At 42.0% G+C, this 17,543-nt stretch overlaps 1 protein-coding gene across 1 annotated transcript in view; it reads right to left on the bottom strand.

Annotated features, from left to right (window-relative positions):
- The window catches only part of Rora (RAR related orphan receptor A), a 691,433-nt gene that overhangs the window by 672,507 nt on the left and 1,383 nt on the right, over positions 1 to 17,543 (bottom strand). The gene's annotated exons all lie outside the window — the stretch shown is intronic.

A 17,543-nucleotide genomic window follows, 5' to 3' on the forward strand; every position in this document is an offset into this window, starting at 1 on the left:
GATGAGTTTTTTAAGGAGCTGAAGCAGCTCTAAAAGGCTCACTGCTTCAGTACATCCAACAGCAGACATCCTAATTCAGTCCTAGCCACAGGGACTTGTCTTTCTAATAGAAATGTGAAATAGATCTTTATTTGCCACAAAATTAAAATGTGATCCAATTATGCAGAATATGAAGGAACTTGCTGTTGAATTATCAAAAAATAAAAAATAAATCACATACTCTAATTTAAACAATGATACCATAGTCTTAATTACTTTGGGTTTTACTATCATAGATTTCAAATGGGGCAGGATATGATGATAAAATACACAAACAAAATATGACTGTCTAAACAAATAAATGAGCAAGCAAAGAATTTTTAGCAATATTTGGGAAAATTATTAGTATGCTTTAAGCATTGACCACTGACATGGCCTGAGTGTGTATGTTCCTTCCCAAATTTATAATGTTGAACTAACCCCCAATGTGATGGCATTAGAAAGGTGGGGCCTTTGGGCAGTAATTATGTTTAGATGAGGTCATGAGGGTAGAGCACCTATGATAGGATTAGTGCCCTCATAAGAAGGGGAAAAAACATGAAAGCTTCCTGTCTCCACATGTGGAATACAGTGAGAGGTAGCTGACTACAAGCCAGGAAGAAGGCTCTCTCTCAGGGCTTGACCACTGATGCTTCAGAACAGTGAGAAAATAAATGTGTATTGTCTAAACCACCTGGTCTATGGTATTTTGTTATAGCAGCCTAAGCTGATGCAGACACCACATACTTACTTTACAGTTGTGCAGACCTCTGTGTGACTCATCAGAATGAGCAAGGTTAAGAGGTTTACTCAGGAACTCAATCAGCGATAGTTATTCTTATCCTTAGGGTATGAGAGGAAATATTTGGCTTCCCTAGATCTGCATTTTGCAAGGGGCTGCCCATTCGGTGACTTACTTATGCATTTACAGTCTATCTCCCAATGCTTGTGCCTTGGCACAACATGAAAATGAAAATAGAACTGCAAATTTAGCTCAACTTTCCTGTCACAGAACCAGGCCCTAACTTCCTAAAATGTATGTCGGCCTCAAAATGATGCCTCTCTCCACAGTGCCTCATTTTTCAGTTGTCTGTGCATATAGGGACCAAGTGGACAGATGCTCCTATGATCCTGGGGGCTCCCCAAAGAGGCAGGTGTGTTCTCCTCTGGAAACAGAGGAAAACTATGCAACTAGAAGGAAGGGGAAAGGAGCAGTTCATGTGGAAGCTCACAATTTAAATATAACAATGACCTCACACTCAAGAAGGATCCAAATGGCCCCAAGGGATTAGGACTTTTCTAGCCAGTCTTTCTTTCTCTGACAAAGCCCAGCACTGGGTCCCTATTCCACCTCAGTTACCCTAAATGACCCTTTAATTGATACCTAAAGTAGGAAGAAAACTCCCAAAAGTGAAGGCAATGAGCTTTGATCTAAGCACTAAGTCAGATGGCACTGGAGTGGGTACAAAGACTCTACTTGAAATCACAGAGGTTAACCTCATACCCATTACAACAGTATAAAATAAAGTGGCCCCCAACTCATTATCAAGTCCTCCATATGACCTAATTTTTCTCAGATAACTCACTTTAACTAATTTGTGGAGGGAACTGGCAGGAACAGTAATGACAAACATATGTCAAGGTAGCCTAATGCTATGAACACCTTTTTCTTATAAGAGGTGGAGGGATGGAGTACGTGTGTGTGCATGAGTGCACATGTGCGTGTGTGTGTGTGTGAACATATAGAAAGCTTGAGCCATAAAGAAGAAAAATTCCTTCCCTCCTAAATTGCACCACTGTGAGACAACTAGACTTAGTCATAAATGTCTCCTCCAAACCATTCCTTCAGGATACTTATAGATCCTCAGCATTTCTTAAGCTGGCATAGGCCCCTTTTAAACATAACCCAGTCTAATCTCCTTCACTGAGAACCAACTCTCTTCTGATCTTTCTGGACCCTTTGTCTTCACCAGCTTTGGGGATAGTGGCCTGGGCAAGAAGTCATGCTGGAGAGCTCCCCAATGTGGTTCTCAGGTAAACAGCGGGTAAGATTTCATCTCATGTAGGGTTAGCTTTGCCTAGCTAGGCAAAGGAAGTACTTGGCTTGGGTTTAGGATGATTTCTGTTTAGGTTTGCTCAGGGTTGAATTGAAAAACAGTCCAAAGAAAGGTTCTGCTGTCCTGAAGGGCACTTTTCAAGAGAAACAAAAAACAGGATGCTTGCTTAACAAAAGGGGACTATTTGGCCACCCATGTCCAGAGCAGGTTCTGAGTGTAGAACCGGAAGGGCTTTCTGCAAAGTTAAGGAGACAGAGAAGAAAACAACAGCGAGAAAGGAACCACTGCAGAATCCCCCTCTCCAGACCTTCCTTCCCACAAACAGATAAAATATAAGCCTTTTGAAGAAAACGCCAGCCAGAGCTCAGCTTTCAGGTATTAGAAGATACAGGCTTCCCAAGGCCGCCCCCTGTCAGATCAAACACACATGAAATACTTCCCTAGTATTGCCTGATTTCCCCTCACCGTAAAAAACATGCTTTCCCTTTAATCTACTTACCACACTGTGGGTGAAGGCCTCTAATTTCACAACACAGAGATAATACCAATAATTCACATGACACATTAGTGGAACATGGACAGGGAGAACATTTAGTCAGAGCTCATTGAAAACAATAACTTGCTCAGCTATAGCCCTGGAAGGCCCACGGATGGCTCTTCCACCAGGGCAGGCCCCTCCTGGCAGGCTACTGGAGTTAAAAAACAAGGCCATCCTATTAATGTCTGAGTTGTTTTAAGTCCACAGGTCCCCTAATTACACAACACTCTTGTATTCCCTGCCTGGGCTGCAATATTATCAACTTCCTGCCAGGACTTCCAGAGGTATATGTGACAGTCCCTTGAAAATCTAAGTGCAAAACAGACAGCGATTAAGCTCTCACTATAACCATACTCAATATCATCATCATTGGCTGCCTCACCAAAAACACTTCTCTTCCTGATCAACTGTTTTGGTTTTTTTTAATCTTCCACTTCATTTCCCATGGCTAGAGCCATCCTTTGAAGGTCTCACACCCTTTCTCAAGACCCTCTTTCAACTTTCTCTCCCACAAAGCCTTTCTCCCAGGGTAGCACAGAGACCTTTCCAAAGCTACCATTCATTCTATCTCTCCAGCCTTGACGTTCTGCCAAGCATGAGGCAGATTCCCTTTAGAGACAGGATAAATCAATGCTGGGCTGTGTAGCAAGTTTAAAAAAAAGAAAAATACAGCAACTCTTCTGAAGCAGACAAAAGTCAGAAGCAACCCAAAACAGCAAACTGTTCTAGACCCTGACTCTGGGTTTATAAACATCCACTTTTTTGTTTTGCTTTGTTTTGTTTAAGGGGACATAGGGTTACCTGCTCTCAATCCCATTTTTAAGACAAGTTTCTCTCTCACTGCACCATTCTCTTTCACTTTCCAGCCACATGCACTGGGGCCTTAGACCTTTTTCCTCCTGATACCACTTCAAATGACCTCATGACTGTAAAGATCCATATTTCTGATCCCCTGTCAAAAGAGCTGCTCAGAGCTGGGGTTCCATGTGTGCAGCCTAGCCCCCCGAGTTCGAGGCTCTTCTTAAATTTTCTTAACAAGTAACATACTGTCCCATACTTCTTGTCAAACCCACATGCCCAGCTGCTATCAGACACTTTCCTGGCACCTCTAACTCAGCCCATCCAAAACTGAACTCATGCCTTTTCCCCTGGTCACATTCCACCCCAACAAACTGTCCTAGCCAAAATTCCACCCATTAACTCCAGAATTGAGTCCTCTAGTTCCACCGTCATGCACCCATGACTCCATCTCCAGGGAAATTCTACCTCAGTGCTCACCCCTTGCCCCCCACTCTCATTAAACCCTTCTTTCAGAATTATTACAAAGGTCGCCTAACTTGGATCCCTGTCTACATTGTCAATTCTCTGCCTTCTCCTCCATGTACTTACACTTTAATAATTTTGCAAAAAGAAACAAGTATTTCTTGTTTCTTGCTAGGCAAGCATTCCACCATTTGAAATACACCTCCAATCCCTTTTGGTTTTATTTTGCTTTTGAAAGAAGGTGCTACTGATTATGTCCAGGCAGGCCTGCAAGTCATCGTCTTTCTGCTTCTGCCTCTCAAGAAGCTGGGATTACAGGTGTGTACCACCACACTCAGTTATAAATCATGTGTTTTTCAGTTGCTCAAAATTTTGTTATGAGAAAATTGCAAAAATGCTTAGCTTGACCCCTGCCTACTTTCTCCAATTTCATCTCCTGGTTCTCACAAAGTCCCCACTCAGGCCGAACTACACATCATTCATATGATCAGAATGTATATGCAGTTCTACATCAGCTCCCTCAGACTGGAATGCCCAGTCACATTCTGCTTAGACTCTCCCCATTTTTCCAAAATCTAGGCAAATTAAGCACCAAGATGAACTTTCCTTGCTGCCTCCAGATTTGTTTTCTCCCTCTCCTGTGCCCTATAGATTTTGTTAGTGGCTTCATTTGCACACTTTCTGTGTTAGTGTGTCTTTCCTGCTCGTTAATTCCCTCAACTTTATCCCTCTATTAATCAACTTGAAGCCTGGCTTATAGTAAGTGCACAATAAACACGGGATGGGTCATTGCAAGGAGATGATATGTTGCATCTGATGAATATGTTAACTATGCAAGGCTTTCCAGCGATCTTAGATTTTCTTGCTTCATCCCGGTGTTCTCTCAGCTGGCTCGCCTTTCACATATTGATTCTACAGAGCACGTCATTCACATCCTGAGGGCATTCAGCAAATGCCTGAGTAAAAGGAAGAGAGATATGAGACTGTACACGGAAGACAATCTACATCCCTGCCCTCCAGGAACTAAGACCAATGGGAAAATAAACACAGCCGAAGCAGCAAAATGTGCACTCAGTAAGAACTATAACTAATGCAAGAGAAAACCAGAGCGTATTTGCTACTCAGAAAATAATAATGGAAAAGACCAATTAATAAAGAGATGTTGTCATATGCCATGGTAATTTTCATTATAACATTTTATTAGGCACAAGATGATATTGATATTTTTTCATTGAGGACTGCAATAAATTTCTCTACTAACTACATTCTTAACCCAAATGCCAGGCACCAATGTTGTCTTGCCTCCCCTTAAATGCTTGTGGAGTTTTAAATCAACATTGTTGATTTCAGATATGAGTACACACAGTTGTTTATGAAGCAAATTTGCTTTTAATACTTTTTGCATCAGAGCTAGCACTACCTATGTGGAAGAATATTCCAAACTACATAAATCTCAATTCTTGGGACAAGGCCTTTCTGAGGTTCCAGATTACCAGGTGATTTTGTTGGCCATGCTACTGAAGCAAAATCCTGATGACAATCAAAGTCTACTCTTCTTGAGTGCTGCCCCAGAACTTCTAGATATCCCAGAACTTGAAGAAGGAGGGACCTTGGAGGCTGCAAGCCTCAGGACCTCCCTGGAGATACCATCTTAAAGACTGAAAACTCACAATTACTGCCAAATACTCCTCCCCCGTGAAGCCAGCCCCTAGGGGCAAAGGAACACAGTCACTGGACCCTCCTGGAAGTGAAATGTGTTCTTGGGCTCTTTAATTTGCATGCCACACTGGTAGCACATTGGGCCCTGCCTTCTCAGATCCTATTTCTGCTCATGGGGTTGGACTATGACTTAAGTAATAAAAATATGCCTCTATCTTTGCACTGTGGAAGTTGTTTCACTAATGACTTTTCTTGGAAGATAAATGACAAAGAAAAATGACCAACATTCCTGGACCCTGAATGCTTCTTCCTTAACTTGAGGACTTCAATGAACAGAGGTTCTCAGTCATGGCAATGAGGATGAAGGGGCTAAAACAAATAGCAAAAGCCTTGTTTCCAAACCATGCTCTTGATTCTATTACTGACTTAACCTGCCAAAACTGATCCTCTGTCCCCATTCAGGCAAGTCAACTCATTAAAAGGCAACATAGCCAAGCAGTTTCATGCCGGTGCTATCTATCTTCTTCTCAATCTGCCTGATACATATGCATGTGTTCGTGTGCCAGTATGTATATTTATACATATAAATTTACTTTATTTTTGTTCCCTGACTGTTTAGTATTATACAACTGGGACTTCTCCTGTTCTCTAGAGCCTGTTTCTTAAAGACCAGCTACTCTCAGCCTCTGGTTGTGTGTGTATATCATCCCCACTATCATAATACAAATTAGACAAAATAGATGCTTAATGGTGTAATCCACTTTACAATGGCATTATTATTACAGCTATACTCTATTTTCATTACCACTGCACATTAGAATCAGCTTCCAACATGTTTGAGTGAAGAAATAAAACTACCTAATCATGGTGCCAATTAATGCTGTAAAAGTCATGCAGTATATCAAAACTAAACATTTCCCCAGCATCCCAGAAAGGCAGAATTCCACACTTGGTTCACTCCCTCTAGCTTGCTATGTTTTTACCTCTTCTATACTTTGACCCGTCCTAGACCAATTACAAGCAAAATCAATAAATGACCCTCAGCAAGTTTAATTGATTCTTAAGGAAAGGATATTATAATCCATCAGCACTCTCTCCCTTTGGACTAGCATTATTTTCCTGGGTTTACCCAATACTGTCGTGGTACCAGTCATTCCTCTTTCTTACGCTGCTCTCTCATCAGCTCAAATACTCTAACAGCAGAGCAATCTCAAACAGGCTGTGAGTCTCTAAGAGTACTGCTAGCAAAGTGCATGTAAATTATTAGATTACATTACAAGTGAAAGACTCAGCAGTGGGTCACCATAGTGGAGCACTGCTGTAGAACAAGCTGAATGGAGCCCTTGGAGGCAGGCTTCGCCAGTGTGATTTTTTGGCAGGGAGGAGAAAGTGTGTAAAGGGAAAAGGAGGGCTAGGGATGCTGAGATACTGAGAAATGAGACATGAGAGAGCACCAGGGCATGCCGGGAAGGAGGCAGTTATCCCAGGTCCAATGAGCAGAGGAAGAGGGCAGCCAGCGGGCACCATGGTAAGGCATTGAAAGGTGCAAGCCAACATGGGCTCACCTCTGGTTGGGCTGAAGTTAGGAGAAGTAACATCAGGGAAGCTGAACAAGTAGTTGAGGGGGCTGACTTAAGTGATTTGTCCGCACTTGGCAGGTAGCTGGTAAGTAAGAGATGGGAGCTGGATCCAGTCCCAGAAATAGAACTGGGAGCAAAAGGAAAGGTGTCAGGACCTCTGCTGGTGCCTTGAGACTCTTGCTTATTTCATAGAGCAGCCAGTAAGAGCTAAGAAGGAAGGCTCCAAGCAAAGGGAGCTGAGGGCCCATGAAAAGGAGAGGGCAGCAAGGGGCCCCACCACCCCTGCATCTGTTTCATCATCACCAACAGCACTAGAGCTGCACTTAATGTGTGCCAGGCCTCTTGACAGGCACTTCACATGCACATGTGATCCTCCCAATCTCCTTGAGCGGTCTGTATCATCAACATCCTGTTTTCAGGTGAGGAAAGAGACTGAGTGGTTAATGAACATACCCAGGTCACACTGCTAGCACACAGCACACCTGGGCCTTGGCTCACGTCTCTCACTCCCAGCAGGCTTGGAACACTCAGGTATGCATACTGTCTCCCAACATGTGCAGCCTTGGTCTGACTTAAGACTAGAGCAGGTTTGAGCACACAACTGAGAAGATTCGAGGATCCAAGAGGCAGAAATTGGACAGATCAGAGGGTCTGGGTCCCAACCCCCAGCCTGGGTTGAAGTAGAAGCAAGTTAGAGATATACTTGCAATTGGGAGGTGCCGAGCTTCTCTACTAAGAAAGCCAACAGATCTGCAAGGCAACATGGGATACACGATTTGTACAGTTGATGAGCACCTATTTTATCCAAGGGGTGAAAACATAAACCATGATCCTGGTCTTGTGGGAGACCAGGCTATACCCAGGAAATAAGACCAGAACCAGAAGACAGCATGAAGGGAAGAAGTTACAATGCTTGTTGAATAAGCAAGGTGCATGTGATTGAGGACTATAAAAGAGAGTCTTGGGAACTACTGGAGAGGGAAAGGATGTTATCTGGAATTATATTAATGATAGGATTTCTGATTAACAAAGAGAGATGAGGACACAAGACGGGGTGGATGGGAAGGGAGAGAGAAAAGGCACATAAAAGGTAAAGAGGTGGAAAAGGCCAAGTTTAAGATACATTTGGAAGAGAATCATCTGAAGTGTCCAGTTCAAGGTGGCCCAGGTGGTGGGCGACATTGAGAAATACCACCACTAAATGTAAGTTCCACTAGTGCAGGAAGCTGACCTCTCCTTTGTTGCTTTATCATCAGAGTCTAGCACAGTGCCTGCCACATAGAAAGTGCTCAATAAAGTTTGCTGACTAAAAGAATTCCACCATGGGCTCTTCTATAGTGAAGTCCACTCTAAGCAAAGGGTGGGGGGAAGACCCTAGAATTTGTATTCTAAGCCTGTCTAGGCAGATGCATATCTACATGTAATAGGATATTAACGAGCATGAGCTAAAAGTAGCATAAAGATACTGTATGATTATAATAGTAAGTATTTACATTATTTGTCCACCCCCACCTCCTCCTTGAGATCATAATGAGCAACACCTGGAGCTCAACATCAGTTACTGTGGAAACACTCCCTTCTCCCTTCCACCCCAGCCCTGGCCCCAGAATGACTGCTTCTCACTCACACCCAGGATAGGGTCTTCACATTTGCCAGGAGCTGTTCATAAAGAGATCATGAAAGCAATTGGTGGCTCTTGACTTGTACTTTAAATAATGGAGCAAAAATAACAGTGCAGCACAGGTAAAGAGAAAATATTTTACGTGAAAAGTTTGTGTTTTATGTGTGTGTGTGTGTGTGTGGCTCCTAATACATTTCTCATTGTAGATCACATTATAAATGCTTCACTTCAAAGATATCCGTTAGAGGGCCACGAAGTTCCCAAACAGGATACCCCATCTAATATTCAAGCTGAATGACCCTTGTTTTCCTGGCTGAATATGACTCTCAAATGGTTTTGCTCTTTGGGCCTATGAACTTGACCCCTTCTGAAATATTAAGAAATTCTATGTGACACATGGGGTTCATTATTAGTTTCTTCAACCCAGTTTCACAGCACACATCTTTTTAGAAAAAAATGATTTTTTTTTCTAATACAAAAGCAATACACACATAATGCAGGAAACTCAGAAAATATAGAAAACAGAAAAAGAAGCTCCCATCCATCCACAAAGGGTCATTTTTTATATCATCCATCATTCTGAAGTATATGGATCCAAGTTAATTTATTAGGGTAACTGCATTTCACACACTATAATATTTTTACAAAAATGATATGCTTCTCTGTACATGGCAATGAAAGATGCTACTCCTCACTTAACAATAGACCATAAACATGTTCCCTGTTAAGAAATACTTTTTTACAAGTTTTTTATGGCTTTGTAGTATTCTATTCACAGACTTGATATTATGCACCACTATAGAAAGCATAGCACAAATTCTGCCTTGAGGAAAGGAGCTGGCTGGAGAGAGGCACTGCTTGCTGTGTTCCTGCCTGTGAGCTGCTCCGGCCAGCACTAAGAACAAGATGCTCAACTCTACATCTTCTATTTTACTTTCTACTAAATCAGAACATGAGACTCAGGCCTATGCTTTAGAGTGACACAGAATGACAGTTCTTACTGAGAGGGCCACAGCTCACTGGCTGGTTTTTCACTAATTTATAAAAATGTCCAATAGGATTAAAAAATAACAGTTACTGACAATGTTCCACATAGATGCACAGGCAAAACAACTCACACTTACTTTTAACATCTCTACTACCCAACCCTAGATGAACATGTACACACCTGATATCCACAAGGGCTTTCCTGAAGGTCAGGTATTTGCTCTTGCATGCATTTAGAACTTCAAGGATTCTGGCACAGCCAGCATCCAAGTGGAAGGAACTCTAGGTGAGAAAGTAGAAGACCTAGGTCTAGTCACATCTTTGCTACTTACTGGAAAGGTGATCTTGGACACACCACAAGACTTGTATGAGTGTCAGTTTAAATTGAGGGCTAGGCTAGGAGTCATGGGATTCCTCCTGGCTCTAACACTTTCATGTAAAGAAATGAGCCAGTGGTAGCAAGAGGAGTGAGCATTACATATCTCCCATAACCTTAAGCTCAAAAGAAGAGACAAACTTTAGAACATTCGAGAATCCTCTAGTGTATATATCATCAGTGTATTATCTCCTACTGATTCTCTGAGCCCTCAAGAAAGCCATGGAACCTAATCTTTGACTATCATCCCTCATGCTGTGAAATTTTACAGCCTGGGCTGTAGAAACTGGGGAATTCCCACTCTCTCCATATCCAACATGGGAGATAAATACCAGAAATGGTAAAATCCAACTCTAGCAATTTCCCACATGTCATCCTCAGTCAACTAATCAGGTCGCTAAACAAGGAATGGGTTGTGATTACCAAATTATCTCATTTGCCTTTGCTTTGCCAATGGTTCATTACCTGAACAATTGAGAGTTACGGGCTGCTCACCCTCTCAGTTGCCCTGTACTTTCAGATATAATATCCCTGTCACACCAATGTTCCTGGGACTAAACGTTGTACTGTCACATGGCCTTTTCGTCATCCACTGGTTTTATAACTGGAAAGTGAAAATGAAAAGCAATGCAGTTTATTTAAGAAGTTTTAGGCTTGCTAAATATACATGTTTCCTGTATGATAGGATGTTGAAAATCCATTAATTTCCATACACTCACTCCTCCCCACACTGGTATCAATCAAGCCTCCTTGCTCTGGAAAAGCACAATCACATCTGGTTACCTTTTCTCCCTGTTTGTCCATTTCTTCAGGTTTTTCTAAAACTAATTGGGAGAATCCATAATCACACCCATCAGTTCCCTTACCCCACTGGGCAGCAGATCCCGTGTCCTTCAGACCTGTTCTTGCTGTTTTTCCAAGTGTTCCCTTACCTGCCTTTGTCAATTGGAATTCTCGACAAGTCGTCATAACTTCTCAGTGTCAACTTTCCTCTTTTCATTGCCCTTGTTAAAGATAATTTAAAATTAGAAAGTCACATTCCCAGCATTTCAGACTCAATGCTAATTTCATTTTCTTTTGTACTGAAGTCTCTTTTCCCCTCTAGAGATTCCCTGCCTTCATCCACAGCCCTTGCTTCCCAGCCCCAAACAGGCATTTCTAATCTCTGTACACACCATTCCCTGTCCCTGTTTCTCCATTCCTATCTTTTTCCCCCAAATACTTCACCCAGTGAAACACACTTAGCTTGTGATTCTCCTTGCTTTACTCCACCCCCGAGAGAAATGTCTGTGCCTAGAGATTATAAAGTCACCTTCAGGAAAGAAGCATATAGTGGGCTGTCAATTAATCAGGACAAAACAGGAAAATTACATCATGTGTGCCTTGGTGTCTCGGTATATACGTTCATGTTTAGGGGATCAAGAGGATTTCTCCCGAATAGCCTACAATTCATATTTATGCCTTTTGTTTGACTACAACTAATTCCCTACCTAACAGCATGGTCTGGAATACTTTAGACAGTGATTACCATACCTCATTATAGATTCAAATGCTGGACTCCTATTTTTCCCCTTTTCTGAAAACTTCATCACTATTCTTTGCAACCTGCCTGTTTATCCTTGGTAGCATTCTTTGCTTACAAAATAAGTCAAATGATTTTATATTCTGTAATTTTTAGTCCCACATCTAGTTTGACATGTGGATGTTAAGCCTGCTTCTTTTCTCCTGTTAAGCACAGAGCCAAACGTCACCATTCTTGTCACGTGTATAATTCCATCAAGTTTCAAACTGTCATTTATACACAATTTTATTTCTTCTTACTTCTTTCACATACGCCTACCACTTACGTACAGCAACTTCACTACATTCATATTTCATAAACTCCATCAATATTCAGCCAAATCCTCCCCCGAAGTAAGCTAGATATTTTTAACAGTGCACTGCCTCTTTCACTGGCTTGAGGATCCAATACTAAGGGGTGCCCTTCCTTGCACTCCAGTAGAGTTCCTCTATTATGGTCTGGGCATGGATGTAGAAACTTCTTGTTTCTCAAAACTTTAAGATAGTTAATAACCAAAATACCAATCCCAGTATCACTGTTAAAATGATCCAGGGCAGGGAAATTATAAATCCTCTATACCAGAATTTTTCCTCTGCCTTCCCAACTTGGAGTTTTAAGAGAAACTGCTATTTAAACTCTCCCTGGGACAACCTGGGCTACCCCACAGCTTTAAGGGTGCATAAAACCTGTACTCTCAGGTTCAGGAGGGCACTGCATGGAGCTCCCAGCCGGCCACCAGGGCTGCAGTTCTATGGATGAGACAGCCTCCATGAAGCCGCAGTGCCCAGCCATCGTTAATGTGCCACAGCCTGTAATGCGGTAAGACAGTTTGTAACAATGACATGAAAGTTAAACCGATAAAAATCTGTAAGGGGAAAAATGTTCTTCTACTAACTCAAGGGGATTGTTACCTGTAATTCCTTTTAGCATTAGCATGTAAGAGTCAGAGCAGAAAGCCAGCCTGCCTAAAATCATGAGTGGGGTATGCTTATTCCTCATCAGGCCTATTCCCCTCTTCCAAGGGTTTCTGTAGACAATCTCCTTGATGTCTTTTCTCCAAAAGCAATAATAATAATAATGACTTGATGTCACTAGGATTCCCAAGCTGAATTCCTAACACTAAGATATCAAAATTATCACAAGATAATTAAAGATCACCATTAAAGCAAGTGGGATGGTCCTGAGGAAGCCAGCCTCTGATTATGTGGTCCAGGGATGCTTTCCAACTCTCTAGGGAAAAAAGAAAGGCCTTAGGTTGGAAAATGCTTCCTCTGGGGGAATCTAAATGTTCTTCCCTGATCTTCCTGAAAGTCCTCCTTCTAACTCCAGGGCTTCCTAAGGAAGTGTGAGCCCCCTACCAAAGTTATGCCTTCAACTTACGTAAGGAAGAGGTAAAATTAGCTGAAGTTTCTGGCCATAGTTTTATAGAGGTAAATTGCACCATGTCATGGTGATCTAGTAAATGCATAGCTCATTGTAAATGTAACAGCCTTCCTGACTATTTGGGGATGATCCAGCATCTTCTTTAACTCCAGAAAGAATTAAGAAGACTTTAGATGCTGGTTGAAATTTTCCTAGACAGTGAAAACTCAATTAACCAGAAATGACTAACTGAATTTCTAATTTGCTATTTGCAACTTTGAAAACAAGAGAGGCAAATAACAAAACATACTCCCGCTGCAGATTTAACAAGAAGAAAAGAAAACAATTTTCAAACTGAGATCAAGACAGATTTAGTCCCAGTCCCTGACGCTGTCTCCATTTTCAGTTCAGTAGCATACAATTGGAATTCATACTCAGAACAGTGACCCTGTGGCACCACAGGATTCTCAGACCTCAAGGAAAGATTCACTTACATTCTCAATGTTCCTTCTAGGGTGCAGAAGGGGACTAGTACATTTTAAAAACATATTCAACAGGGAAAAGATAAAAGTATTTCAGGTTAATTTACTGTTAGCCAGAAACATCAATTTATCAGTAATGTTTTGGTACACTTAGAAGTCATGGTATACTGTATGTCAATCAACATATGAATACTGATTATCTGTTTTTTGTTAAAAAACATTAATTTAAAAATGATACAATTTTATTTTTTAACATATAGCCTAAACAGTGGGTGAAAAATTTAACAGCTCATTTCTAAATAACACTTCCTTAATATGAACTAGATACAAAAACTAAACATAAAAAAATGACAGAAGAGAGGATGTGCACACCTGTGCATGACAGAGAAACTGATTCCAAGTCCTGAGCAAGTAACAGCATTTTCATATTCAGAAATTTATTCTACATTCTAGGTTGATGTTCACTCCAATAGCTGAAGGCTTTTCAAAATGACTCTGCTATGAAAGAATTTGTGACTAAACTGGGATGAATGGGTCAGGGACCTTGTATGAAAGTTCTTCCACCTCAAAGTCTTGCATGTGAGCTCATGGAAGACACAGAGCGGGAGCAGTTGAGGCTCTCTTGTTAGGATGCATCATATGTGTATGTGTGCATCATATAAACACAAACACGGGAAGTCACATCAGAACTGTTTTCCTAGATACCTGAAATGTAGTTATGTATTTTGCTTCCTCAGACACAAGTAGATACATAAGCTGAGAAAAAACCCAACTTACTAAGCGGACCTCTGAGTACACTCAGAAAAAGTGGCACATGCTTCATGAGTTCATATTACATGAACAGAATTTTCAGCAACACCAACTCAGTCTGTCCTTCCAACAATCACACTACAAGTTCCTAAATGCAAAGGTGGGAGAATCTGGAGAAAACTGTGTATCTTTACTAGAGGGCTTGTCTCACTCTCATTCCAAGGGCTGGCTCTGGACAGTGGTCAGTCTTTTTCCAAAAATCCTCAGAACATTTACATCCAAAGGCACAACTATTGCAAGTGAACATTCTCACGAGGATTCGGGTGTGGAATCAAAGGTGTGTGCTGTGTTCCCCACCTCTGCAGCTTTTAATACCCAAGTGGACCAGTCTTGTCATGAGGGGGCCTCAGCACAGGCTCCATCCATAATTCAGCTTCACAAGAAGAGACTTGTTTTTTAAAGCCAAGATCTCATAATGCCAGTAGGTCTTGGAAAATTCCAGCAGGTAACTAACATTAAAAAAAAAAAAAAAAGAGTCTGCTATAAATGTTTTAGCTACTCAGGACTTGAATTCCGGATAAATAATTCAATTCTTTTTAAGAAATAAAGGAGAAGCAACAGGAAAGGTTACCATAACTATCATGAAATGCATTTTCTAAAAATTATTCTATTACATTTTTAAAGGGTGTAATTATAAGTTTTTTATGAGCAATTTACCAGAAAATTAAAGCCCCTTAGTTTAAAAAATAATCATTTCATCCTTCTGGCAAAGGATTTTCTCCCAGTAAGTAGAGCTTTCAAACTATAGAGCATCATTGGTTCACTGATCTGATAATCCTTCTCTGGAAAATGTTCTGAATTGCTGCTTCATGAGAGAACCTACTAGAAGACTTGAAGGAGAGAAGGTTGGGGACACACTTTCAAAGTCAAGGAGTTATGTGGTTCTAGAAGTCCTCAGGGCTACAAATAAACTGCAGGCCCTGCTAACCAATTTTAAGTCAATCTAAACTGAGCTTCCAGGGAGTTCGATCTCAATCCAACTGAGTTTTTCAGTGCTAATCCCATCTTTTGGTTTCGATTTTTCCCTTAGGTTGGCTAGCCCTAAAAGCCTTCAGCCTTCAGCACTGGTGCTACAAACCCACTGCGTGGTACACAGCCCTGTGAGAATAACTTTAGTGAAGTAAAATATGTAAGCTTCCGGCATGCTTATAATAACGAGATTCTGGAAAAAGGGTTTTTAACAACAGTATGTCACAACGCTCATGGCTCCCTGAAGTCCCCGAAAGCCTTGTTAAATTAAAGATTCGCTGTGGATTTTTTTCCGCTTCATTCTTGCTTCCCATGTTGCCTCTTGCCTGTCTTTTTTTTTTTTCTCCTTTCATTGTGCTGTAAAGATGGGACTGAATGACACCAGCCATCATTAATGCCACCTAGAAAATGGAAGTTTCATTAAAACTGCAACTACTCAGATTATAAAGTCACACATTTGATTTTGGAAGCTCTGGCACTAACAGTACCCAGTCATTCACACCTGGATTCATCAGAGGTAGGAATTCAGTAATAGCCTCAAGTCTACCTAGATAATGTCTCATGAGGTCACCTCAATGTCACAAGAATCCCTACCATGATCTTTCTATGGATTTCAAACCTTCACTGGCTGGAAGCTAACCTTGCTATTTGTTTGGAACACCTCCCAAATTTAAAAGAAAAAAAAACTTTGCATTTTGCCCAATACCAAGAACGCCACTCACTCCATCTTTCTTGAGGTGGAAAATGCTAATTATAAGAGGACAATGTTTGCTTTCCTTTGGAGTCCTGTGCCTTTATGTTTTAAGTATTTAAGAGGCGTAATCACCTAGTGTGTAGGTTAATTTCCTTCCGATATTGTAATTTATGCAACATTAATACTGGATGCCAGCTCCAATTTTCTTAGTGCTTACACTCTGGGAGCCGACTTGCATATTCTGCCAACTCCATTACATCATCTGAAAACCCAAACATTTCCCATTTTCAAATCACTCTCAACTACCAGGCACACACACACACTAAGAAACCCATGAGGAGCAGAGCCTACATCTGAGGTTGAAGTCTGAAATGCACATAATTTCTGGAAGCTATTACTACTGCCCTGTTAGCTAAAGGACGGGTCCATCTCTGACCTTCCTTTTTCCATTCAGACTGTTACATAACCTAGTGCCTGCGTGCGGGATGTGAGTTGAGTGTTTGGGCCTTACTCCCCCCTCCCATTAAATCTCCTAAGAGGAATGGACAAGGGTTTGTTTAAAGAAAGAGTCGGGGGGTGGGTAGCCTTCCAGGGGTCAAGGGGATATGGGTCAGCAGGTCAGCTGTGCAAGGTACTCTTCCTCCTACTTGTTCCTTGCCCATTTTTGCAGAGCCTAGGGGGCTGGTGGTACTGAATGCCCCAGTGTTATGTAATTTGCAAGAACAGCAAGTTACAGATTTGCTAGTCGATTCTGCAGCCTGCCACCCTGATCTCTTGCAAGAACACCTTCTGGCAAGAATGACACCTGAAGATGCTAATAACAAACGGGAGGGGGTAGGGATTAGGGAAGGGGTAACAGCTCAAACCAGAAATTAGTTGTGGCTTCCTATATATACTAAGATCCCTTCTTTTAAAAAAAAAAAAAGCCTCAAACACAAGAAGGGGATTTTCTCCAGTGTTGCTGGTTAACCCTGTTACATAACCCGCTCGCATTCCAAATCTACCGTCTCAGGATCTAAATATACTCTTTGCAGCCAAAAGCTCTCCGCGCACAAACTCACCCAGCTAAAGACAAGGTCCGGCCCCCAGCCCTCACCCCTTTCCCTTCTAGCCCGACCCTCCTTGCCCCTTTCCCGCTCAAACCGTGGTTCGGCGTGGTCACTCTTTGCAAAACGCCTTTAATTAAATGTTTTTCGCGTGTGTCATCCTGATGGCTTTTACTGTACTCGAATTCCGTGAATGGGAAAGCGCCTGGACAGGGGGTGTGGCTAAGGTGGGGCGGGAGGGGGAATACTGTACAACAGCCAGCACTCGATCAGCCATGTTCCTACCTCCAACTATAACATCCAAAGGGAAGGAGCGCCTCCCGGGGCCCTCCTTCGCCTTTCCCCACCCTCCCCAGTCGCTGCCAGAAGTCAAGTGACAGGAGGAGGGGATGCACTGGGCCGGTGCCCGGGCCGGGGCTGGAGAGATCCTCTGTGTCCCCAGCCCCGGGTGGCTTGAGCGAGTCCGCTTCCTCCGGAGTGACAGGCATGATTTATACATTATTTACAACAGTAATTAAAG

The sequence above is a fragment of the Castor canadensis genome, chromosome 2, assembly GCF_047511655.1.
Source record: "Castor canadensis chromosome 2, mCasCan1.hap1v2, whole genome shotgun sequence".
Classification (NCBI taxonomy): domain Eukaryota; kingdom Metazoa; phylum Chordata; class Mammalia; order Rodentia; family Castoridae; genus Castor; species Castor canadensis.